Source organism: Hesperophylax consimilis, chromosome 3, assembly GCF_061612785.1.
Source record: "Hesperophylax consimilis isolate HC1 chromosome 3, BYU_Hcon_1.0, whole genome shotgun sequence".
Taxonomy (NCBI): Eukaryota; Metazoa; Arthropoda; class Insecta; order Trichoptera; family Limnephilidae; genus Hesperophylax; species Hesperophylax consimilis.
The window spans coordinates 4137163-4163983 of NC_142838.1; the positions used below are offsets into that span (position 1 = coordinate 4137163).

A 26821-nucleotide genomic window follows, 5' to 3' on the forward strand; every position below is an offset into this window, starting at 1 on the left:
CATTCTTGGCCATTCGTACCCTTCGCCAGCTAGCACAAGATGAAGGATCAAAGTATCCTGACGCTGCCAAGGTTCTATGCGATGATTTTTATGTAGATGATTTGGTAACAGGGACAGAAACGATTAGCACAGCCCTCAGACTAAAACAAGATATCATTGGATTGTTAAATCTTGGGTATTAAAACTTAGTAAATGGCAATCTAATACACCGTCACTTTTGGATCACGTTTCGCAAGAGCACCAGCAAGATGGTCATTCTTTTGATAACGCCGGAACTGATCAAATTGTTAAAATATTAGGCATTCAGTGGAGTCCAACGACTGATAATTTTACCTACAAGGTCGATCTACCTTCAAATAAGATATGCACAAAAAGAACAATTTTATCAACGGTAGCTCGTTTATTCTACCCACTTGGGATCATCACCCCAGTGACATTTTTCGCAAAATGTCTATTACAGGAACTATGAAAGTTAGGTGTCGATTGGGACGATCGTGATGTTCCACCACATATTCATAATACGTGGAGTAAATTTGTAAGTCAACTTTCATTACTTCGAACATTGAATATTCCTAGATATTACAACACGGTGATGACAAGTCGTCTTTTCCTCGTAGGGTTCTGTGACGCTTCACAATTGGGTTATTCTGCAGTGGTATATTTATTAGAGCGTAATAGCAATACCACTCACATCTTAATGGGAAAATCGAAGGTCGCTCCTTTGAAAACCCTGTCAATTCCACGACTAGAATTATGTGGGGCGGTTCTTCTCACGAAACTTGTAAAGTATATTATGTCATCTGTAAAGTTTGCCGAACAAATAGAAAACGTTTTTCTATTTACAGATTCGAGTATTGTACTAGCGTGGCTAAAAACGCCGCCATATTTATTGAAAACATTTGTCGCTAATAGGGTTGTACAAATACTGGAAAATACACCAAATGCTGTTTGGAAGCATGTTGTCTCGGAGGAAAATTGTGCCGATTCTGGTTCAAGAGGGCTTTTCCCAGCAGACATTATATCACACCCTTTGTGGTTTACGGGACCAAAATGGCTTCACCAACCAATAGCACTCTGGCCTTGTTCAGCTGTGTACAATCAATCTGACGGAGAAATACCAGAACTCAAAACATGCAACCTTAAAACGTTTGTATCATCTCAAATAGTACCTAATTCGATTATTAGTAAATATTCTTCATTTTATAAATTGCAACGCGTCGTCGCTTGGATAATGCGTTTCGTAAATAATTGTCAGAAACGTCCTGGTAGTGGAAATTCAAACTCGACTTATCTAAGTTCTCGCGAATTAAATGATTCGCTTATGAAAATCGTACGCATTGAACAGGAAACGTATTTTTCTGTTGATATACGTAATATGCGAAATGGCAGTCCATGTTCAACGCAAATTCAAAACTTGAAACCGTTTCTTGATAGCCACGGTATTATCAGGGTGGGCGGTCGACTCAAGTATTCAAATTTGTCATATGAAAGTAAATTTCCGATCTTACTTCCGAAAATCTGTCATTTAGCTTATTTAATTATAGATTATTATCATAAACTATATCTTCATGTTGGGCCACGAAGCCTTCAATTCACTATTCAGCGTAAATTTTGGATAGTGGCTGCACGGAATAAAATTCGCTCACAACTGTCGAAATGCATTGTCTGCTATAAAATGAAATCTTCGGTGCTACCTCCCCTAATGGGTGATTTACCTCCCTCTCGAGTGCAACAAAGCCGTGTTTTTTCTCGAGTTGGTGTAGATTTCGGAGGACCTTTCACCTTGAAAGATCACAAACGTAGGGGAGCAAAAACGTCAAAGGGTTATTTATGTCTATTTGTATGTATGGCGACGAAAGCAGTTCATTTAGAGATCGTGTCTGATTTATCTTCTGAAGCATTTATTGCAACCCTTAGCCGGTTTACAGATCGTCGAGGGTTATGTTCTGAAATCATAAGCGATAACGGAACCGATTTCGTCGGTGCAAATCGGTACCTACTCGGTATAAATAAATTCTTGGCATCACAGCGTGATGTTATATCTAATCATCTAATTCAGAGCGGCATTATTTGGTCTTTTAACCCTCCAGCAAGTCCTCATTTCGGAGGCTTATTTGAGGCAGGGATAAAATCTGTAAAATACCATTTAAAACGGGTGATAGGTGAGACCGTTCTAACTTATGAAGAATTTGCGACAGTTTTCACTAGAATTGAGGCCATCCTCAACTCCCGCCCTTTGTGTTCAATGAGCTCAGACACCGAGGATGTGAATGGACTCACCCCGGGCCACTTTTTGATTGGTGGATTCCTACTAGGTTTGCCTGAATATGACTTTCTTGACACCACGTCTAATCGTTTAAGTAGGTGGCAACATCTCCAAAAGATGTCGCAACATTTCTGGAAACGTTGGCATTTAGAATATTTAAATACGCTTCAACAACGATCAAAGTGGTGCAAAATCAATCCAAACATTAAATTAGGTCAATTAGTGTTAATAAAGGACGATCGTCTTCCATCGATGAAGTGGGTATTAGGACGAATTATCCACGTTCATCCCGGTAAGGATGGAATAGTTAGGGTAGCTACTGTTAAAACTCAATCTGGTTCGTTGGTTCGACCAGTGATAAAGCTTTGCCCGTTACCGGAAGAATAAAATTATTATTAGTGATAAATCTTAAGATATACATCTAAAATAAAAATACGTTTTCATTTTCCATATTTTTGTTGTCTTTTATTTTATTTTATTTACCATTGGGATCTATATTTTTTTTTGTTGTTGTTTAGATGTCTATACTCTAATTCTCGTTTTGTTTCTTACTCAGATTCTAGACCAAAGGAATATTACCAATTTTAAATATTTTTCAAAACCAAAATTTTTGTTATGGTCCAGGAACCATTATTCGAAAAGTTATACTTAATTTAGTAAAAGTTATTTTTTTTTAATTGTTTTCTGCGAGGCATTACGGATACAACTTGAATGAACAATTTACCTATGTATATATTTAAATTTATCTTTTATTAAATTTTGTATCATAATTATTAATTCGTTCAAATTAGGTGGGCGGAAATGTTGGCACCTAGCATCGTGCTACCTACCTTTATATCCTTTCTAAAATTATTGTGGCCTATCTACCTAACTCCCCTCTCCTCTCCTATGCCGACTTAGTTGAGTAAAAATATTCGTCCTGTCAACATCGTTTGATTACGGAGCCCCCTTTATCGACCGTGTCGAAATCAAAGCCATCGTGAGCTCGCGCATGGTGAAATTTGTGAATTGTTGTGAACCAGCGCAAAGAAGAATTGAAAACCGTGGAAGAATAGAAAAGGGTAAGTCGGCATTCCGAACCTTTTCCAATCCTATTGTTCCGCGTTGCGACGGTGCTATATTCGTCCCCAACACAGATACTTAAAAATCAATTAGACATATCAAGTAGTCCAATATTAGGTCTGTTTCCAATAAACCCATAAAAAATTCCCAGTTCTCCTTACCTCCTTACCACCATGCCAGTTGATGCTTTGTTTCTCCCGATTTATTGATGTAACCCATTAGTCTACATAATTATCTATCGGTTTTTCCATTACTTGTGCACTTATGTTAATGTATTTTATGACCGTCTTTGTGTTGCTTATATTTGTATCATGTTGTCTCCCTCTATATTTTGTTATATTTATACACACATTATGTACTTCTTGTTTAGTATTAATTTGTACCCTGATGATGCTTAAGTAAAGCGAAACCGGTCGGTTCTTAAATTAATAAATATCGTGGTTTTAAAACAAAAAAGTATTTTATTTTATTAAATATGTCAAACCACAAAGTGATTGCTTTCTACAATAATATTAAATTGGCGAGTACGGCCAAAAAAGCAAAAATGTATAAAAACTTTTCAATTAAGTATAAAGTGATGTGTATTAATATATACTTTTTCAAACAGTGCATAAAAAAGAAAGTGTTTCCTAACTATTTAAATGCGCAGTTCAAAAGCGCCAAAAATCAATCATTAATTCCTCAATCTTCCATGTATAAAGCTAAATTGGCGTGGTTGAAAGAGGATCTCAAATGTGAATACAAACGACGTAATAATATAAAACTTAATTTAAAACTATTACATACTGAACTAGTGTATGAGTTGCACCCAGTCGAATGGGACTTATTTGACGACAAAGTGAGATACCTAGTTTCAGTTAAATCTTTTAATAAACTTAATACAGTAAATAAAAAACTCAAGAACTTGTGCCGTATAAATAATCCAGATATTAATATTAGTAACCCGGAGTCGGTCCATACATTTTTTAAAACAAAAAAGTATTTTATTTTATTAAATATTTCAAACCACAAAGTGATTGCTTTCTACAATAATGCAGAAAAATTGTCTAACTCATAAATAATGTCTATTGTTGAATGATCTAAAGCGTTTTCAGGGTAACCGCTCTTCGTCCTTTTTGTAATGGCCTCGTAATTTATGGCCTCCTTTGCTCACGGGTCCGGACTATTGTCATAAGTTCTTCCGTTCAAGATTTTAACCTAATTACCTATAGTACTCAAGTTAAATACCCCTACTTCAAAATACAATTGAATTATTTGGTTTACATTAGGGAAATAAGTGTTAATAATTAGATTATAATAGACTTACCGATACATCTTAGTGTCAACAATCCAAATAATTATAAAAAAACAAACACAGTCACATGCAGTAAAATACTCATGCTGTTAGAAAACCACACCTTCTACACTAAATGACTTTAGCCGTGTTCGCGTCCCGACGATTAATTCTTGTTGACGCGCTTCCTAGTTTTTACTGACTCAACTATCTTAAAACGCTGACCGATCCTGATTATCCCTGACCGTCTCCCAAACCTTGAAACTCTGACCCCCTTGACTCTATTTGACCGCCTCCCAACGTTTTCAACCTGACTATCTTGAACCGCTTTTTTCACCCTCGACCGCCCCTTAGCTCTCACAAATCTAGACTATCCAAAACTGACTATCCGCCCGCGCTCCTTAACCACGAATATCGACTTCCTTCTCCCGTTCTTTCACGCTGACTGTCTTGACCGTATCCCCGCGCTTTCAAATCCAGACCCCCTTCCCAAACCAACCCCGCCTTTCGCCATATGCGATTTCTAATTTATGTCTCCTGAATTCTCGAAATTTCGTGTATCCAAGGACAGAAACGCACTAAAAGACCCCATCAATTATGAGCTCTAGAACCCGTCACATTAATTTAAATCGTTTCAAAACCAATAAATTGTTACTTCTCAAGTAAACTGTCCAATTCTTTGTTCAAAGGATGAAACTTGACCCTTCCAGTCCAGTGGCGTGTTGGCCCACCAGCATTTTAGCTCGGCTTACAATTATCAACACGGTCTAGGATGTATTAAATAATTATGATGTAATAGTTTTATTTTTAAATCTTCTTGCGAGATTTTAATTTAATTAGGCAAATTCCAAACTCGTCCTGTTAAAATGTTATTTACCTCGCTATTCATAATTATAATTCGTCTAAATCCTTAGAAAATTACGTAACTATTTTTAACGGCGTATTTCATACTTAGAAAGTCACTTAGTAGCATTGCTCAACCTAGTTGAATTGTTTCTTATTGATCTTGTTAGGGTTTTTTTTCTATCCGCTCCAAACTAAATTCGTCGCTACTCCACTGAATAAAATCTAAGAATTCAAACCACCCCGGAGGTCTCTGACGATACAATGCATGTTCCAAGTTTTTTTTCCCCACCATAATAAATCTAAGCACTTGTTTTAAAATCAGTTGTCCAACATCTGGTAATTCCCCATGTCGTGAGACCAACTGAAAATTTCTTTCCCACCATAATAAATCAATAATAAAAAAAATTATCCCAGGGCGAGTCCATCACACTATTAAGGCTTTGACATATATATAAAAAATATTTACGAAATTATACACAAAAATAATGCAGGAAACGACTGTTTAAAACAATTGCAGAAAAATAAATATAAAGTGAAAATATCACTGAACTTGATCTACACAGCATGTAGGCACAAAACATAAAAAATCCCAAATATTTTTTTCTGTTTCCTTTGACAAAATTATTATTAATAGTCAAATCAAATTAAATACCTTTATTAAAATATTCCACTACTTGATGAAAAAAACTTCAATAGGGTATGCTTATATATTAAAATTGATGTACTAAAGATATCAACAACATCGTAGTATTTGTTTCCTAGCTGTTAAATCCGTCGCATAGGAGTGTGATATTGGGACGTTGATATAGAATTGCTACAATAATATAGTAGGTACTGTCTTGTAACCGACCTGCTTGGAGTATGAAAAGAGATTACATATAATAAATCAAGGTTATCAAACATTGAATTAAACAAACAGGTTAAATCGGAAATAATTCTGCGATCAGATAGTTTTATTAAATTTAATCAACAAAGTACGTGATCGTAATTAAGGTTTTCTCTAGGAATGACCATTTTAAAATTTACATATCTTAAAAATTTATTTTGGATTCTTTCAATCGCATGTGAATGAACCTCATAATTTGGGGACCAAACCGTGGAATTGTATTCTAAATGACTCCTTACTAGTGACTTATATAATGTTTTTACAGTATTTACATTATTGAAATCACTAGATACCCTTTAAATAGATCCCAACATTTTAAAAGCTTTATTGGTTATTATTTCAATATGCTTGATAAAGTTTAGTTTCGTGGCAAACCAAATACCTAAGTCATTAATTTCCGAAACAGATAATAACGACATATTGTTAATGGAATAGTAAAAAATATTGGATTCTTTATTCGATGAAACCTCATAATTTGGCATTTGCTTATGTTAAGTTTCAAGCGGTTATCAAGACACCATATAATTAATCTTGAAGTTATTTGACAATATATGGCAATCGTTAATGTTTCTGATTGCTTTGAATAATTTCAGGTCGTCTGCAAACATTAACACTTGAACATTATTGAAAATATACAATACATCATTGACAAATAATAAAAACAGGATTGGACTTAAGTGTGACCCCTGGGGAACACCACTCGTAGCAGTGAATTTGTATAAAAATGTACCATTAATTTTAACAGCCATTAATCTATTGGTCAAGTAACTATTAAACCACTAATATAGTGAACCACCTATACCGAATTTATGGAGTTTATTCAGCAATATCTCATGATTGACTTTATCGAACGCCTCGCTAAAATCTTGAACTTGGCTTATAATTTCCGTTATTATAAATAAAAATCATTTACTAAAACTCCTTACACATTAAACATAATACATTTTATTAGTTTTTAAAGTCAGTAAAATGGCAGGGAGTTTTAATACAAATGATTTGTTGATTTAGTTATGGTTCATTTTATATATCACTCTTATTTGCAAGCAATTACAGATTATTTGCCAGCAATCATAGATTATTTGCCGGCAATTTCAGATTATCTTCATATTTAATAGAACTCTATTTAGCGCACTTATTTGCAAGCAATTACAGATTATTTGCAAGCAATCACAGATTATTTGCAAGCACTTACAGATCATTTGCACTTACAGATTATTTGAACTCTATAAATCACACTTATTTTAATTACAGTTTATTTGCATATAAACTTTTTCAAATGATGCTTGACTAATGAATAGTGTAATTTTTCCCGCAAACCAAGCTCTGAAATTGATTTCAGAAGATGTAAGAGAAAAGTCTGATCCACTAATTAATCAGGGCCAATGAAGTAACGCGAGTTAGGGACGCAAGCTTTTAGAAGTTGTTATTGTCCACGACCTGACTAAGAAAAGGTAAAATTAATGATTATGATTGTATATCCCAAAATAAATGTTAATGCCGAAGGGTTTATTTGTACCTCAGAATAAGTTCTGAGAATTTCGAAACAAAGAAAATACACCTGAACAACTATTTCTGTTTACGCAAAAACACACATTTGTCTGTCAAAGATAATGTAAGGATGATAGAGGTTGCCATAAAATAACCCTGTTTCATAAAAAGATTTACTCGGGACCGATCTCCAAGAAAAAATGCTGTATTGAATCATTCGGCCATATTTGTAAGCGAATCTTTCCACGCCGGCGGTTTTATGGAATTTCAAATATATTACGTAAAGAATCTTGCGGGCCAACCGGGTTTAGGGTTTATGTATTTTGTATACGAATTCTTCCAACGCGAATCAGAGTTATTCTCTCTCAGCACTTCCTATCCGTCTTTCTATTCGCACAATCCTATTTCCTGTTCAAATAATATGATCCGCCCCTTATTCTGCTCCAGGCGCCTACCTGTGATTATAGGGTTTTAACTAAGGACTTGGCATACAACATTGTACTCGTTTTCACTGAGTATAGTATTTGCAAAACAAACTGTAAATAAACCCCGGTAAAGTCACGTTTGAACAATATATACCACTTTCACAAGAACAACGGTAAGCTGATTTGTTGGGAAATCACTGCTAAACAAAAAAATCTTTCAATTTGAGGTTCATGTAAGTACAAAAGAACATGGAGGCAGTTTATGTATTTTGTGACATAAGATAGTTGTTAAACTGTCTGTAAGTGACGTTAGAAATGTCGGTTGTAAATATTGAGTTGTTCTGTTGATTTGCTATGCAGAAGTCCTCACTTTAGGAGTATAAAAAGTGCATGGAATCTCTCACAAGTATACCTGTTATTCACGCATAATTTAACTTTTTTTCAATATGAATGGATAACGTATTATTTCAGAGATTAGTTAAAATAAATTTTTGTTAGATTTTTTTTTCCGCGTGTTTCTAAGCTGTTGAAATCTGTTTATTGCCAACAAGGGTTTCTTATGTTCCCTTATTGTGAATACGTCACAAAATAATCTCGCATTACAAAGAAAAAATCCAAGCATTTTGTTGATGTGGAAGACAATGTAAGATATGTCGGCAAAGTTATTGTAGTTAGAAATTTTAAAATAAAACTCGTGTCTATAAAAGGATAGTCTTTAAAAATAGAACTTGAAAATTAACTCATGTAAATTTCGTACTCATCTTCATCCCCAATTGTACGAACTCACCCCCATACCCAATTTTACATACTTATTCCCACACCCAAGTGTACGTACTCTTCCCCAGTTGGGGTAAGTTGCGAAGCTAAAAGGAGAGAGATATGAGCAACAACATTCAGGAAGGTACGTTTTATTTTCTGGGTTAAAGGCAAAACTAATGAAGTATGTTGATGTTGATCAATCAGAAAGTAAGTTTCAAAAGAAAACTTCGAACTTTTTAAAACGAGAAACTTGAAAATATCCAGTTTGCAATGCACAAGAAAAAGCTCCGCAGGCGTCATTTTTTTCAACATTTTGGATGAAACCGTAAAATACTCCTCCTTAAATATTAAATAATCAACACGTAAAGAAACTTATAACCTTTGCAGGATATTTCAAACTTTGTAGAATTTTTTTTTATCATATGTGGAAAATGATTTGAATCATTTTGAAAGCCACAAGGTGACTAAAAACGGGAGCCCTTAAAATATACATCAAATATTTAATCGATGGCTTTTAACAGAGATATCTAACTGAGCCCGGCTCAAAAGGCGTACCTTGCGACATCAATATTTCTGTTGAATAACGTCAATCAGCGTGATATCAATAATGTGGTTTGATTAAGCAAACAAACGCGGTCATAGGTACTCCAAGAAGACCTAAGAATTGTATTAAATTGCCAAAGTTTCAATACTAATACCCGGTACCAGGGGCAGCTTTTAGAACAGCGAAATTTCCAATGATGTAAGAGAAGTTACGCTTTGTATACATCAAATTTAATAATGGTTCAAATGGTTGCCTTGTTGTTGACAAGAATAGAACGATTTTCTGAATAACCGACTTTTTTTTAATGGGTAAAAGGGTTAGTAATAATAATAACATAACAATTCTATTGGGCAGTTTAGTATTATTTCATTTCAAATAACAAACATAAAAATAATGATTTGTAACCTCACTCAGTAGTCATGTTCTAAAGAATTACTTTCACAGTGCCCCTTATATAGTAGATAAAATAAAATGACAAAGAGTACAATATATACAATGCAATAAGAAGGTGTATTTTCAAAGCAATGAGAAGATGAAAAATTAACAATAGCATTGGATACGACAACACGATATAAAACAGGAGTCCATTCATCAATGAGAACACTTTTCATCTGAATCTCACAATTAAACATGTTTTAAATTTTACACGACTGGTAAATATCCTGTAATGTAGGAAAAATGGTTGTTAATCAGTTCTGTTAAATTTAAAACACGTTTATAAGTAAGAGGGAAAACTACAACACGAAGGAAACAGAAACAACAACAAAAAAACACCCGGAGGGTTGAGAACGAGTATAATTTAAATACATTAAAATAAATCGATTTCTGAACAGAGTAGGGTTTTTTAAATAATTTGATTTTAAAGCCCGTTTATCGTTTATCTATATCTCCTCTCCTCAGAGAAAGCGGTCTATCGCAAGTCTTGTTGGACACATAGTTCCATTATAAATATTTAGGTACATTCAGTAAATCATAATGGTAAAATTGAGTGAAACGTTCAGAACGTATTGTTTTTCTTTTTCTCGTCATTTGTATGAGGTTTTTTTTAACCAGTTACGAATTTTTTTACACTAAACATATTAATGTAACGTAAAATCAGTCAAGTAAACACCACCATGAGATGGTAATTTTAATAATGCCAAATGAGCTACAGTACTAGTTAATTAATACATAGGCCCTATCTATCCTACAATTTAGAAACAATCCATAAAATCAAATCAAAATCAAAAGGCGGCAATGCATTGAAGGTCATTAAGCAGACCTTGAAATATTTTCTTTCAGAGCATCGAAATCAAAGAAGGCGATGCCTTAGGAGTTGGGTTAAGCGACAATGTGTACTTATATTCACCAAATTTCATTCTTGCCGTAAAATTCAAAATAGACCGGATTCTATTAAATTGTTCCTGAAGAAGGGAAATGTTCGCACTATTACAATAGTCCAGAACTGAAACATTTAAAGAATGATCAGTAATTTTGCTCAATCACAAGCCAGGCATATTTTGTTTGATTTTATCCGCCTTAGAAAGAAAAAATCAGAACTCACAGCTTTTTATATTTGTGATTTTATTTTAAAGAAAGACAAACATTCCCGGGTTATGAATAACCTGACAATATTTGAAAATCTCCTACTAGAAAGTCTTCAAAGAAAAGAAAATCTGTAGTGAAATACAAAAAAAAAAATCTGTTAAAGGGATTATATCTCTATCCCGATTATCTATTGTACTGGAGTCAAGGAGTGTTTTGAAGGGGAAGAAATCCAAAGTAATTCTGTATTTGTCGGAGTAAGTTTACGTTTGATTTTATTGACAGACTTGAAATTGTATTAATGAAACTAACTATCTCGTTTTAGGGTGTCTTTTTCATTACAATTTTTTTTTTTAACTTTATCACATGACAGATACAAGTTAGATATAAGTAAGATACAATTTCAAAAAGTGCATCACAACAATTAGGATTAACGCTAAGAATCACAAATTGTTTTAAAAGTACACAATTAACTTTAACATTATATAAATCTATTGTGCGAAGATTCTCGAATACGCATCAAATATTTGGTCTCCCAATTATGAGATTCATAACTACAGGATTGAATCCATACAAAGGAAATTAACCCGTGTAATTGCTTATCGTGAAGGTTTGTCTGGTCAATTTGGAACATATAATGACCGAATTTTGCACTATAAACTACACTCACTGACGGTCAGACGTAAACTTTCTGACGTGCTGCTTTTACACAAAATCATACATGCATCAGTTATACACCAAACATTTTTTCCCAAATTAACATCAATATACCATCAAGAAAATCAACAAGGAGGATGAAAGACATTTTCTTTATTAAAGCCTACCACACAAATACAAGATATTTTTCCCCTGTACGGCGAAAATTAAGAAATTATAACGTTATACATGGCTCTAATAATGAAATAGACATTTGTAATGACCAATTTAAACACTTCAAAAAAAAAACGTATTACCTTTAATCATATTAACCCATTGGCCTCCGAATTGTTTTGTACCGAAGTTTTAAATCTGCAGTGGTGTACTAAATCTTACATAACTTTTAAACTAAACATACAAACGAAACAATTTTTTTAAATTTACTCGTTCATTGAATTAAGGTATGCAAAAAATATATGCAGTTTTTTAAAAAATAATAATAATATGATTAAACGAGGATATAAAAATATTTTTTTTCATAAAACCCATTTTTTTTTCTTTTTTTTATAATTGGATTAAGAAAAGTTTTACATTAATCATACTTATGACCATAATATATTTTATTTCAATTTGGGCTAATGTTAGCCGCCCACCACGCATTTTACGAACAAGCTTGTCAATTCCCGAACCACAGTCTATTTAAAAAAAAATTCAATGACGCTGAAATATAACAAAATTTCAATCGTAAATATCAGGAAAAAACTGTACCAACGGAGTCCTGCCAATTACTACGAAATGAATGCTTAATTATCTACAGAGCGATTGGCATTTAAAATTTTAAACACAGATGTCAATAATGTATCCCTTTTTCGTTTTTAAGCCGACGACACCAGACCCGCCAGGATGGCGTCGTTTGAGGCCAATGGGTTAAGCTGATATTGTGATGAAGCCCTTTATTTAAAGAGAAACAATATTGTACCTACCTAATCAATGTCTCACCAGTACAGGTGTGACATTCACAAATCGTTTATGAACATATTTGTATTTAACTTATACCTTAACTTTTTCTTTGTCATTTACTTCTGCAAATTTAGAGTATTAATTATGTTACTATTTTTGTTATTATCATTTTGTTATTATTATGTATTTTAACATCCATGTATGCAAATTTTTGGGCACCATGCCTGTTTTATGTTCTTAAATAAACATAAATAAATAAAAAATAAATAAATATCTCTGTGATTCAAAGCCAAGCGAGTGAATGAGGTATTCAAGACAACTTGTATGGAGAAAGAAGAGAATGGGACCCAGGACCTAGAATAGAACCCTGAGGAACCCCAAATTCGATAGAAGTTTCAGGTGACATACATTTGAAAGTTACTAAGGATATTTGTCTAGACAGCTAAAATTTAATGCATTGGAATAAATAACCTCAAAAGCTGAATTTGGTATTAAGCAATTTAAATAGAATGCTGTAATCTACCATATCAAATGCGGATATGAGTATCAAGGACAGATGCCAAACCCAACTTGCCTGCTGCCATCCCGGTGATAAGGTCTGAAATTTTCCACAGGACAATAGTTTCTGTTGAATGAAACTTTCGATAAGCGGATTGATTTGTGGCAAACAGTACGGCCGAGTTCAAGTACCTACCCTACCAATTGTTTGGCAACAGTTTACTCACACAATTTCAAAAGAAATGGTAAGTTTGATACACGCAGGTAAATTTCCGTTATGTCAGTATCAAGATTATGTTTTTTTAGGATCGTGGTAAAAGTTGATTTTTTAAGTGTGCTCAGTACCAGTACTAGTAAATTGTGGATAATTGTGGTAATTAATACAAACGTTATATCCAGTTAAAATCAGTGATAGGTAAAGAAGTTACTTTTAATTTTGTTTTTCAGGGTTCGAATGAAGTTTTCGGATCAAAGCAAGTATTGTTAATAATCGCAGTAATTTCAGTTTGCATTGTTATTTCCAACCAAAAATCAGACAAGATACATTGCACAGTAATAAACAAATACATTTTCCATAACCATCCCGGGCGAAGCCGGATATTGAACAAAAATGCCAGCGTCAGATGAAGTAAAATCATGACAATTTTCATCTCAGTGAACACCAAAAGAAATGGAAATACTTATTTTGGTTAGCATTTCAATAACATAATAGTAAATATTATAACGGCAAGAATAAATCACATCTTTAAAAAAAATGGCAGTGGCATTTTTACATAATCCGAAACGATGAAACCCATAATTCTGAATAAATTGGCAAAAAATGTTGGTAATAAGAAAATTTGTTTTTGCCAACAATAATATGTCCCAGTTCGGAATTTCCACTAAAATTTTCTACAAGTACTACTTTACCGATTAGGCAAATATCTGTCTCGATAAACAGGAATATTCTGATTGGCTTACTTTTCAAGATATTAATTTGATGTCGTATGAAAACTAACTTCTACAAAAAAAACTATCAAAGGAAACTTAGCACAACACAAAGAAACAGAGTAATTCTTAATAAAATCATTATATTTTATAATATAAATTACCTAATAGACTTAATCTGATAACCTAGTAGGAAGCTCACTAGATTATTTTTTATTTATCACATAATTATTTTTAGTCGCGCTAGTCATGAAGTTTTATATTACCTTTTATGAGTATTTGAATACATTTTTAATTGGAGACCAATACAGGCATGTGACCCTTTCAATATTTATTTTCTTTTATCTGAAAAATAAGGTTACAAAAATATTACTTAAAAAAATAAAGAAAGATCTACTGTGGTAACCACAGCATCGTTGAAAAGATACACCAATAGAAGTGTGTTAAATATGGGCGAGTCTTGTGTGCTCGATCAATTGAAATTAATCCAATTTCCTTCTTGAACACATATATTTATTACGTAATCAATTTTTGCTCCATCTTTTATTTTTTGGATTTTCTCTTAGTCTAAAAATAATAAATTTGTCAACGTTATCTCCTTGTATGTATGAGTGTCTCGTTTTCAAAACTGGAACTGATAGTTTGCATGTTAAAAAAAAATTACAAAATAATCTTTTAAGTCCGCACAATTTACCTATGTATAATATATTTTCAAATACTATTATTATTAAATCATAATTCAACTACTCAATTAACAATGCCAATCTAAAAAGAGTTTTTGAATTCAATGACCTTGGAGTTATCTTTGACTCCAAATTACGCTTCTTGAATCACATTAATAGCATTACCAGTAAGGGATTACAAATGCTTGGATTTATTCTCAGAATCGCTAAAGACTTTGATAACATAAAAACTATAAAATTACTATACACGTCTCTGGTTAACAGTCAGGTTGAATACAATGCAACCATTTGGTGTCCTCATTTCAACTCTCATTGTTTACAAATTGAAAAAAATTCAAAATAAATTTTTACGTTTTATTAATTTCAAAATTGGTATTCCTATTATTGAAATCAATTATGTCAATTTACGCAGTAAACTTAACTTATCGAAATTATCTGAAAGGCAAAAAATATTTGATCTTCTTTTATTATATAAAATTGTTCATTCAAGGTTAGACTGCCCTGACACTATAAACTTGCTATCTTTACATATACCTCCAAAATATACTAGACGGAATATTTTATTCTACAACAATAACTTCGCTACGAATTCTGTGTTAGAAAGAATACATAGGTTGGGCAATGAACTAAGTGATGTCGCTGACATATTTAATTTAAACTTCAATACATTTAAAGCCAAATTAGTCCACCACTTTTTAAATGTATATAATGTATGAGAAATCATTAAATTTTATTTCGATTTTCTATTGTTTGTTTTATACTGTTGCTAAAAATGAAATTTGTAATTTTTATGTACTTAAAAGCCCAATAGGGCGTCAATAAATAAATAAATAAATAAATAATTAAACAATTAAATGTCTTCTTCTGTTGAACGTCAATGAATTGGTGCAAAATTTCACTAAAAATAATCAAAATACTGCTTTAGGGGGTAGGAAGTGGGTAGTTTTTCAAAATCTCATGTAGCAAGTGAACTTTTTCTTTGTTTGAAAGTTAAGTGTTTTTCAAGAAATTTTTCACTAACCTCAAAATAAAACTGTATATTTGTGTACAAATCAAATCCACGCCGCACGTCCACCATAAAGCCACAGAGCCCTAAACAGACAATCTGCTTTTTGTAAATACATAGTAGATAGAAGATGAAATACCACTTTGCTACCCAGCTCAATCAACAGGACACTCTTCTTTATATGCAACTTATAGATTTGAAATGTATTTGAAATAATTTTCGAATCAATTAAGTCAAGTCACATTCCGTAATTTTCAACAAGATTATCTTCGAATAATATTATCTCGTAGTAGAATGAATATTATCTCTTCGGTGCGATTAATAAGTCATTTACGGCTCGTGAATATTCGTTTGTTGAAAACTATGATGTATGATAATGTAAGAGCGGTAAAATGCACTCCAAAGTAATGCATCCCGGTAAATTTGAATTAGCTCAATACTCGCTACGAATGGTCGCGGCTTTATAGGAATCCGCTCTAGCCCTCGCGGTGTAAGTTTACTTAAAACTGAATTCTGGCCTATAAATACCAAAATTTTCCAGGTTTTCAAGGTTCAGGTTTATCTTTTAACAATTTCTTCTAAATAGTAATAGTTTTTGTGAAAAAATCAAAGTTTTGGGAGCTTAGAACCTAATTTATTAGTAAAATTGATTAATTCTATTATTATTCAATCACTTTGAACAACGGGCCTATTATGAAATAATAAGAGATATTTAATAGAAATTTTACAGAACTTGAATTTGAACTTTGAAATTTGACGAATTGTTCAAATACTGTGAAACAACCCGTCCCAAGTATTGTAGAAATATGAATTAACACCTATCCAGGGTTGTTAATAATAAACATTAGATTTATATAGCGCAGTTTTGTGTTATTTCACTTCGAATGCGCTGTTCAGTTCAGATGTAAATTTATTTCGTGATTCGTTTGTAAGAAAGTTAATAGTTTTACTTGCTACCCTCAACCACAATACTTATCACTATGAGTGAATCCCGTTAATTTATTCCTTATCACCCTTTCAACATCAAATTGGAAGCTTCTTTCGTTAGAAGTATAATTTATTTAACCACTGTCTTATTTGTAAGTTTTTATACTAGCAAAATTTATATCAATTGATTTTTCACCTATTCTGATATTTTTCATAAAAAACCTGTTAAATAAATTACCATGTAGTATCGATTTACGGTACAAAAAAATTGTCTATAAAAAGGCCTACTAAATTATATAATTGTAAAATTGAAACACAAACATTACATATTTAAAAGACCCACAAATAATACAGAATATTTTTTTTAAATTAAAACCCAGATAGCCCCACCAAAAAGTACACCAAGAAACGAAATTACTGAAAATCGGTAAACTGTACGAATATAACATATGCTTATTAATCTAAAAAACCCAAAATGGATTTATACACAAGAACACCCCATTTATAAAAACATTTATAAAAACACAGGACAACATAATAAACTATACACACATTCAGCAAAGACTAAAAATGGTAAAAGAAACATAGTTTCCTTAAATTTATTACGTCAAACTTATTATATTTTTTGAAAATATTAAGTATTTTTTATGATTGCAACAATAACATTTGGCTGTCATCAGTTGTTTTGTTTTGCTCTATCTAAAATTAATTTTTTTCCATTCTATTTTGTTTTCTGGCCAAAAAAAAAGTGTAGTGTGTTGTGCCTTGAGGTTTCTTCTCCCTTCTGATCTTCCAGGAGTCACTTTTCGCTGCTGATTTCCAGATATTTATACACTTTTTTACTTCTGTCATTTTTCATACTATTATTGTAGTTTTTTACTGTTGTGAATAATGGAGGAAGATTTCCCTCCTGGACCCCCTACAAAGCCCCCAGATCCCTCTCCGGACCCCCCAGACGGGGAAAATGTAGAAATTTCTGACAGTGATTTTGTCATTTTGACTTCTACCAAAAAAAGGAAATTTACTCCTTCTTCCCCAATAAAACTTGACTCGCCTTCGACTTCACAGTCCCCACCAGCACTTTCTCAACTTCCCCCAACAAACTTTTATTCTCCTCATTCCCGTGGCCCATTCATAGTATACGCCCATAAAACTGAGCAAGGAAAAACCATCCACCCTCTTGAATTTGGCAAATTCCTATCAAATAGCAAGAATCTTTCAATCAAGCCTGGAGGTGTAAAAGCCGAGGGTCGCTTCCGAATCTCCGTCGAATTCCTCTCAGGGTCAGCTGGCAACAGTTTCATCAAAAATATCTTCATTTCATCTAATTCAAAGTTTAAGGCATATATCCCTACTTTCAATGTCACTCGCATGGGCTTGGTCAGAGGTATCTCGACCGATCTGTCTATCGAAGAAATTCTGTCTTCACTTTCAACCCCCCAACACATTGGCAATCCCATAAAAGCCAGGAGGCTAAATTACAAGCACTCCTCTGAGGGTATAATTTCTTGGAAGCCCTCCCAATCTGTCGTTATCACCTTTGAAGGTCAATCTCTTCCCTCCCATATATATTTATTCTTCAACTCATTACCAGTTGAAATTTATACTTATCCCACCACTCAATGTTTCAATTGCTGCCGTTTTGGTCATACCAAAGCTGCATGCAGATCTCAACCCAGATGTTTTAAATGTGGAGAAAACCACGGAGCTCACCAATGTCCTTCTTCCTCCTCACCTAAATGTTTTAACTGCTCAGGCTCACATACAGCTATCAACACATCTTGCCCAGAACAATCTCGCCAAAAAAATATTAAAATTTCTATGGCCTCTCAGAACTTGTCTTTTCTGCAGGCTTCTAAACTATTCCCGCCTGTCAAAAAATCATTTGCTGAGGCTTTATCCAGCAACTCCTCATCCAACCCTCTTCCCTCCACTACAACAACTTCTTCTCGTTCAACTAAATTCACATACAAAAACGCTATTTCTAAACCGGCTCCTGGGTACGATCAGCAACAACACAACTCACTGCTCTTAAATCCCAATGGTTCACCTCTTTCAAATGCCACAAATGGGTGTGCAAATAATTATAATCCGTCCTCAATGAACTCTCTTAAACTTTTTGAAAAACTCTCCCAAGACAATTCTTCATTTATCCAAACTCTTATTATGCTTCTAATTGACCTTATTTCTTCTCAAACTAATCTACCGTCCAACGCTGCTACTATTATTTCCACATTAAAATCATTTATTCAAAATGACTCTTCAGGATGTCAGAATACTTCAGTGGAATAGCCGAAGTGCTATTTCTAACAAATCTGATCTCCTTAACCTATTAAATTCCAACATTATTTCTTTGGCTGCTATCTCGGAGACTTGGTTTACTCCATCCACCCACTTTAATGTGGGAGGGTATTCCTGTCTCCGCGACGACCGCCCGGAAGGTTCGGGCGGCGGTGCTGCCCTTTTTATTAAAAAATCCATATCATTTTCCCCAATAAATAATATCAAACCCCCCAATGCTGACTTCCAAATGGTTGCAGCTAAAATAAAGGACACATCCTTTATTTCAGTCTATCTTCCCCCAACAGCCCACTTCAATAAACAAACTTGGTTGCAAATTGTAAGTCAACTAAGCCCTCCTTTCTTTATATTAGGCGATTTTAATGCCCATTCTCCCGTCTGGGGTTCTGCTTTCTCCGACCGAGATGGTCAAAGTGTGATGGATTTCCTAGATCAATCCAACCTTTTCCTTTTGAATGACGGATCTCCTACTAGGATCTCACACCCCAGCACAAACCCCAGTGCAGTGGATCTATCGATATGTTCTACTAGTCTGGCTTCTCTCTCCTCGTGGGTGGTGTCCCCCGACCCTTGCTCCAGTGATCATTTCCCAATCACCATTACTTATCAAACTTCTTTCCAATCAGACAAGTCTCATATTTCGACAAAAATTAAAACGAAACACACCAAATGGGATGAATTTAACTCTCATATGGACAAGTTCCCATTAAATTCACCCGCCACCGATATATTTTCCGTCAAAGATGATTATAATAACTTCAAATCAATGCTCATAACTGCAATAAATAAATCAAATCCTCCCCCTATAATTAAATCTCTCAAAAAACTCCCTCCAACTCCCTGGTGGGATGAGGAATGTTCCAAAGTAGTAAGAATTCGGAAAGCTAAATCTCTTTCCTATCGTTACAATATGACTATGGAGAACTATCTTATATACAAAAACGCTGAATCCAATGCCAAAAGGGTATTGAGGTCAAAAAAAAGATCCGGGTGGTACAACTTCTGCAGTTCAGTATCTCCGAACACTCCAATTTCGGAAGTTTGGTCTATGATCCGAAGATTTAGATCCTCCTCCAGTTCACCATCTCCTCGAGCGTCTCATTCTAAATGGATCGATGAATTTTTGGACAAAATTGCCCCCCCTTCTGTACCTAACTTAGATGAAATAACGCCCATCTATAATACTCCTATGTCTAATAATTGGCTAGACTCTCCATTCACCTTAATTGAGCTAAAAAATTGTTTATCAACAGTCAAGGACTCAACTCCAGGCAGAGATGGTATACCTTACAGCATAATCAAAAATAGTAATGATAATGTTCTAAACCACTTCTTAAGCATCTTAAATAAAATCTTCCAGACTGGTATAATGCCTGATGACTGGAATTGTCAAATAATCATCCCTATTTTAAAAACAAACAAATCACCAAATTCTGGATCCAACTACAGGCCAATCGCTCTTTCATCCACCCTCAGTAAACTTTATGAAAAATTAATTAAAAACCGATTAGAATTTTTTGTCGAGAGTAAACAACTTCTCTCTCCATCTCAATTTGGATTTGGGAAAAAAAAATCCACTCAAGATAACCTTGCCATCATCAGTACTGATATTAATTTATCAATTTCTAAACAGGAAGTTTGTCTTGCCGTCTTTATAGATATAGAAGGCGACTTTGACAATTTTTCCATCCCAATCTTGAAAAAAAAAACTTCTAGGCCTTGGCCTTCCCCCCATGTTTGTCCAATCTATTATTAATCTATTTCTAGATAGAAAAATTTTCATTGAACTTCCAGATATTTTTCCTCAAAGTAGGTCTATTTGGAAGGGTTTACCACAAGGTGATGTATTGTCCCCCTTACTGTATAATATATACACATATGATATGCATGTCGCTATTCCCCCACAAGTAAAAGTTATTGAGTTCGCAGATGACATAGCTTTCTTCTTATCATCCAAAATCATCCCTCTCGCCGTCAAATATCTTAACGAAGCCATGAATGCCCTTTGCACATGGCTCACGTTAAATGGTTTTGAACTTTCAATCCAAAAGACTCAGTGTGTCACCTTCTCAAATCGTCATAAAAACCCCCCCGTTCAAATTTTATTTAAAAATTCTCCAATCCCCAACGCTTCTGAAGTAAAATTTTTGGGAGTTACATTTGATAGGAAACTTAAATGGTCTTCCCATATTAATAATTTAGTTACTAAATGCGAAAAAAATTTAAATATCATCAGATCATTATCTGGCGTTTGGTGGGGTGCTCACCCTACTTGCATTAAGTTGCTTTACAACGCACTTATTCGAAGCCATCTTGACTATGCCTGCCCACTTTTTAGTACTGCCTCAAAAAATGTACTTGATAAATTAGACAAAATTCAATATAAATCTTTGCGAATTATAACTGGAGCGATGCAATCGTCACCCATCAATTCCCTTCAAGTAGAATGTTCTGATCCTCCTCTTTATTTAAGGCGTCAACTATTTGCTGACAAATTTGTTCTAAAATGTTTAAATTCTAAATGTCATCAGGTTATCCCCAGCGTCTCGTTGTTCATTGACTCAACCCATTCATCTACAATCAGAGCTTCAACTAAACCTCTTCCTGACATCTGTAAAAATTTTAAGTCTCTCTCAGAGCTTCACATTATCCGAAATGATCTACTTCCCTTATACAAATTAAAATATAGTCACGTCACCCTATCCCCAACAATAATAGAAGGGATCGGAATCCTTAAAAGTTATTTCAATTTCCCGGCCCGAACTGTCAATAATATGTTCAATGACATTATTTCATCTAAATGGCCCAACTTTTCTCTTTTATTTACTGATGGATCCAAATCTCCCGACTCTCCTAACTGTGGTATAGGTATTAACGTTTACCACAATAATTCTAATTACAGAATATTTCATTCAATTTCAAATCAATTTTCAATATTTTCAGCCGAGTGCATTGCAATAATAGAATCTCTCAAATATATAATCAAAAATAATTTTGAACATTCCCTCGTTCTCTCTGACTCTCTCAGTTCCCTCCAAAAACTTAAATCCAGTCCTCTTCTTCATCCTGATGATCACTTTGTATGCCTTATTCGAGAGATGATAGCCTCCATTCAAAGCTCTGGTAAAACTGTAACTCTGATTTGGATTCCTGGACATGTTGGTATCATGGGTAATGATATTGCGGATGCCTTGGCAAAACAAGGAGCGTCCAACCCTGTTGTTACCCTCGTAAACCACATTCCCCTATCTGAAATTTTTTCCATCATCAAAGATAGATCCCGCAATGTTTGGTCGGAGTATTGGCACATTGCTAGTCAATCCAAGGGAGCCTCAATACAAAGGACTATTCCATCAAAACCGTGGTTTCAGCAATTCCCTCATTTTTCCAAAAGAGAAATTTCTTCACTCATTCGAATGAGGATCGGACATTGTTCCGTTCCTTCCCATCTTTTTAAAATTCACGTTGTTGACTCCCCAGATTGTACATTCTGTGGTCTAGAAGTGGGAACTTTAGATCACATATTTTTTGGTTGTCCCTCTCTAAACAAATATCCTCTCTTCTATCAAGCCTTATCTAAAATTGCCTCCCCTCCATTTAACATCTCATCTCTTCTAAGTCTGAACTCGACTCCAATTTTCATTATAATTTTGAAATTTGCCAATTTAAATAAAATTAATATTTAAATTCACCTTTCATTTCTCAATAATTTTAAATGATGGCCAAGAACACCCTTGAAGGGTGAAAGCCAGAAATAATAAGAAAAAAAAAAGTATTTTTTATATAATATAACTCACTATTTGGTCATAAATAAATTCCCTTCTCTTAGTTTCTTTTATAAGATTTATTGGTATTTCATAGACCGGCGAGAATGCCGCGGGGTCTAGGTGCGTGAATTTAGCTCTGGTCAGATGTGCTGGAACCAGGGTGATGTGATGATCCCGATGGAGTCCATGAATGAACCGTGCAAAGCCGGGTGTATCATGCTGCGCAGGGCGCGAGACGCACAGTTTGTTACTCGCGAGACTTGCAGATCGTTGGCTGACTTATGACTGACTGACTGCTCGCTGCGTCGTGCCTATTTATATAGCCCAGCCGGTGGCGGTGGTAAGTACGTGAGACCGCTGGTAAACTACGGATCACTCGCTTCAGCGAGACTCTTATGGATAGTTCAATAGTGCTGAAGTACGCTTAGGCAGTTGGCTAGAACTTTCTAGCGAAAGCGCGTAATGTACTAGTCCAACTCGCAACGTGTTGACTTAGGAACGCTGATCGCTTCGCATTGCGTCTGGAGTGTTGCCGTTACGATGCATTTTGTATTGGCAAGTCGTTCTAGATAAATCTTGTCGATCTCTACAACCCTTTAACAATGAATATTGTGCGTTAAAAACAATTTTAATTCTAATCACATTAAAGAATTTTGTAATTTCTCACTACGATTTTAAAAATATTTTAGTAAAGAACCGAAGCATTTAAAAATGTAACAGAAAATTTGATAGATACGAATTAAACATGGTTTGAACGGATTTAAGATTTTACGATAAATTATTATAACCGTCATAATTTCTCCAATAAATCCGTGTTTACACTTGACTTAATTTGAAAATGGTGATATATATTAATTTTCCCGCAAGTTCTTGGCGTTTAAATGTGGGAAATTGGTGAGAATAGACTTAGTTCTACTCAATAAGGCTTTTAGGCGGAAACAATATCCGTTCAAAATATAAATGATTTTCTAAGAAGATGTATCATTTTTGGAATAAATTCTCTTATTAGTAAGTCAAGAAAATACATCATTTCAGAGATAATTTTGCAAATGGATTCAAACGATTAACATTGATTTCGATTCCTAGAAGATTTTTAATATGATATGCAATTACTCGTTATGAACAGATAAAAGAATTCTTAGATTCTGATTAAAGTGCTTATTTTATGAAGAGTTTGAAAGTTAATAAAAGTATTACTTACTTCAGTGCTCCATACTTGTAAATATCATATTATTCACTGCGATGGCATTAAATCTGCAAAATAATCTATAAAAGCAAGGTGTTTAAAAAATATGTGTATGTTTGTTCAATGCTGATAGTACATAATTATTTGGAATGTATATGATATATAGATGCGTATAAATAAGAAAAAATGCTGCAAAGATTTGCAAATGATTGGCTGTGCATATTTAGTTAAATCTTCTTTGTTATTCCACATTTTTCTACAAAATATCCCCAAAGTTGACATAAGCTCTGAACAAATTAAATCGGCTCTCGGCACAAAAAATTTTGCAACAGCAATACTCTCTCTTCGACCAATCATTTCGTAGCATCGGTGGTTCAGTGGTAGAATACTCACCTACCTCGCGGGCAGCTCGGGCTCGATTTCCAGCCGGTGGAAGTCGCAAATTTAAAAAAAAAACAGTGCTATTCAAATTATTCAATTATGACCATTATTTGAATAAGTACGAGAAATCACAGTACTAAAACAATAAATAAGTAAGCCTCCTAGGTCGCGGGTAAATCTTATATGATGAATTTGTGTTATTTGACAAGTTATGCATTTAAAAAGTAAAAAATATACTTGCGGCACGTTCCAAAGTGAAAGATACCCTCAGTATCGACCTAGTAAGACCACCATTTAGAGTTGAAACGTTGCTTGAAATGGCTTTCGCCGTGTTTGGAGACAAGATTTTAATAGCCAGGTATTATCCTATCTTCCACTTTCCCACTACCTTCAGCTTCGCAACATTCCCCAGTTGGAGATGCCATAGTCTCATGGGCTCCAGACGGTTGAGAGCAGTTGGGACTTTTGTGCGGTATTCACATACAAAAGAAATATCTGAGAAGCCAGATATTTTACAACCTTCCTCCTACGCTTCTCCTTCTATCCCCAATCTCTTTAACTCCACAAAATACCCCTACTGGGGGATGCCATAGTCCCACTGGTTTCGTTTCTCTAGCGAGGTTCTCTCATTTTAGGCGAGTCGTAAATATTAAAAAAAAAAACAATGTAAGGTTGTATTCGAAAATTTTGAAAGACTCATAACATATAAGAGTCCAGGTTTTACCTTGAATAATAAAACAATTTATGATCTTGCCTTTTATAATCAATAATAATTTTTCTGTTTCTCCGAACTGCACTTAAATGGTACGTATTTTTTTGAACAAATTGTTTTACGATAAAAACATATTCTTCTAAGTATTTTTAATTAATCAGTTTCAGGATAGCCGAGTTCGCCGAAAAGTCTCATCCCAGCAGTAAACAAAAGTTAAGCGAGGAAGTACAGTGCTAGAAAACATCCAAGTTGGCAGGTTACCATTAGGTAACTGTTTTAAGTGGAGGACGAAAGTTCAACCAATTAGATTCTCTCGCCCTGCCCAGACTGCAGGAAAACTTTTATAATTGAAACTTAAATAATTACATAGAAGCAAATTTACTTTTTACTTGGTCCATTTGACATCAAAAAACAACACGTTTGAATTGAGAAGAAACTTCAATATATGTTCAATTTTTTTCGAAATTCTTAAATTGTACTTTTAACAAAAAATCTTCATGCCGATTCTTATGAGTGGATTTAATAAAAATGTTACAACAGAAAAATATTGAACAGTCGTGTGATTTGAGTGTAAATCAAAATGTGAGTAAAAATACTGATAATGAAATAAAAAAATATATAAATAATAGCTAAATCTAAATTTTATATTCTACATTCCAAATATCTGAATAATATGTTTGTCGTATTATTATAAAGGGCAGTAATATTTTGGCATTTTGGTAAAACATGAAAGCATTATAAATTAACGTTTGCTAAAAACACTTCAGATGACTTGATGTTGAAAAAGATTAGGTTGGTAAATATTTTATTTGGGCCAGATTTTCTTTCACCTTTCTTAATAAAGGGTTGTTCTGAGTCTTTTTTAACACCTCAGCTATATAAATTTGCAACCTTTTGTGTCCCTCAAGGATGTTTACAGATTATATGAACAATATAGTGAAATCCTTAGTAGATCAGCAGCAGTAGTTTAAGGGGTAGCTGATTTAGATCAAATCTGATGGTTTGAATGCGAATCGCATTTCTAGCTTTTAATGGTAAGAGCCAATGTATGGTAACGTTTTGTAACGCAATTTTGAAAAATTCTTAAAAAAATACAAAACCGAATCGTTTGTTGCTTTTCAAATAGAAATCCATAGACGTATGGTTTATTTTACTCGATGTCCTTCCACACAAACTTTGGTATCCCTCAAGGGCCCGACCTTAACCTTTTGCTACTCCTTTCGATGACCGCTTTCACTATCGTAAAACATATGAATATGGTACTTGCTGGTGGTCCAAGAAATATATCTTTGTATGACCGCTAGAACAGTTATACCAAAACCATTTGGAAAAAAGCTTGTGGATCGTTACCATTTTACTAAATGACACGCACAGATAATTGATAATTAAATCTACGACTTGTAATGAGTTTTGTAAAAAACGGCCTATGTGTGACTTGGTACAGGTAGAGAATTTTGTTATTTTAATTTAAATACAGTATTTGCACGGTGCAGTTATGTTTATTTCGAAATGAAAAACGGAAAAATTTCTCCAAAAAATTATTATTTACTCGCATTAAACAGTTTTCTAGGCGGCGATGAAAATAAAACTGCATAACCTATTATTGAGTACAACATCGGGAAGCTATGGCTATTGTTTCAGGACTTTGAGAGCAGTGTGGTTGGATGGTCCTATTAATTATGCTTCACAGATGGCGTTTAATAGCACTCCCGCTTATGTACTGCCAGCCGGCAGTGTTCGGAATACACTTTTCCCCTTGTAGTT

The 26821-nt window shown here is 34.0% G+C and overlaps 1 protein-coding gene across 1 annotated transcript in view; it reads right to left on the reverse strand.

The window, feature by feature from the left end:
- LOC149424849 (uncharacterized) overlaps nt 1–26821 on the reverse strand; it is a 658025-nt gene that overhangs the window by 619434 nt on the left and 11770 nt on the right. The window lies entirely within an intron of this gene.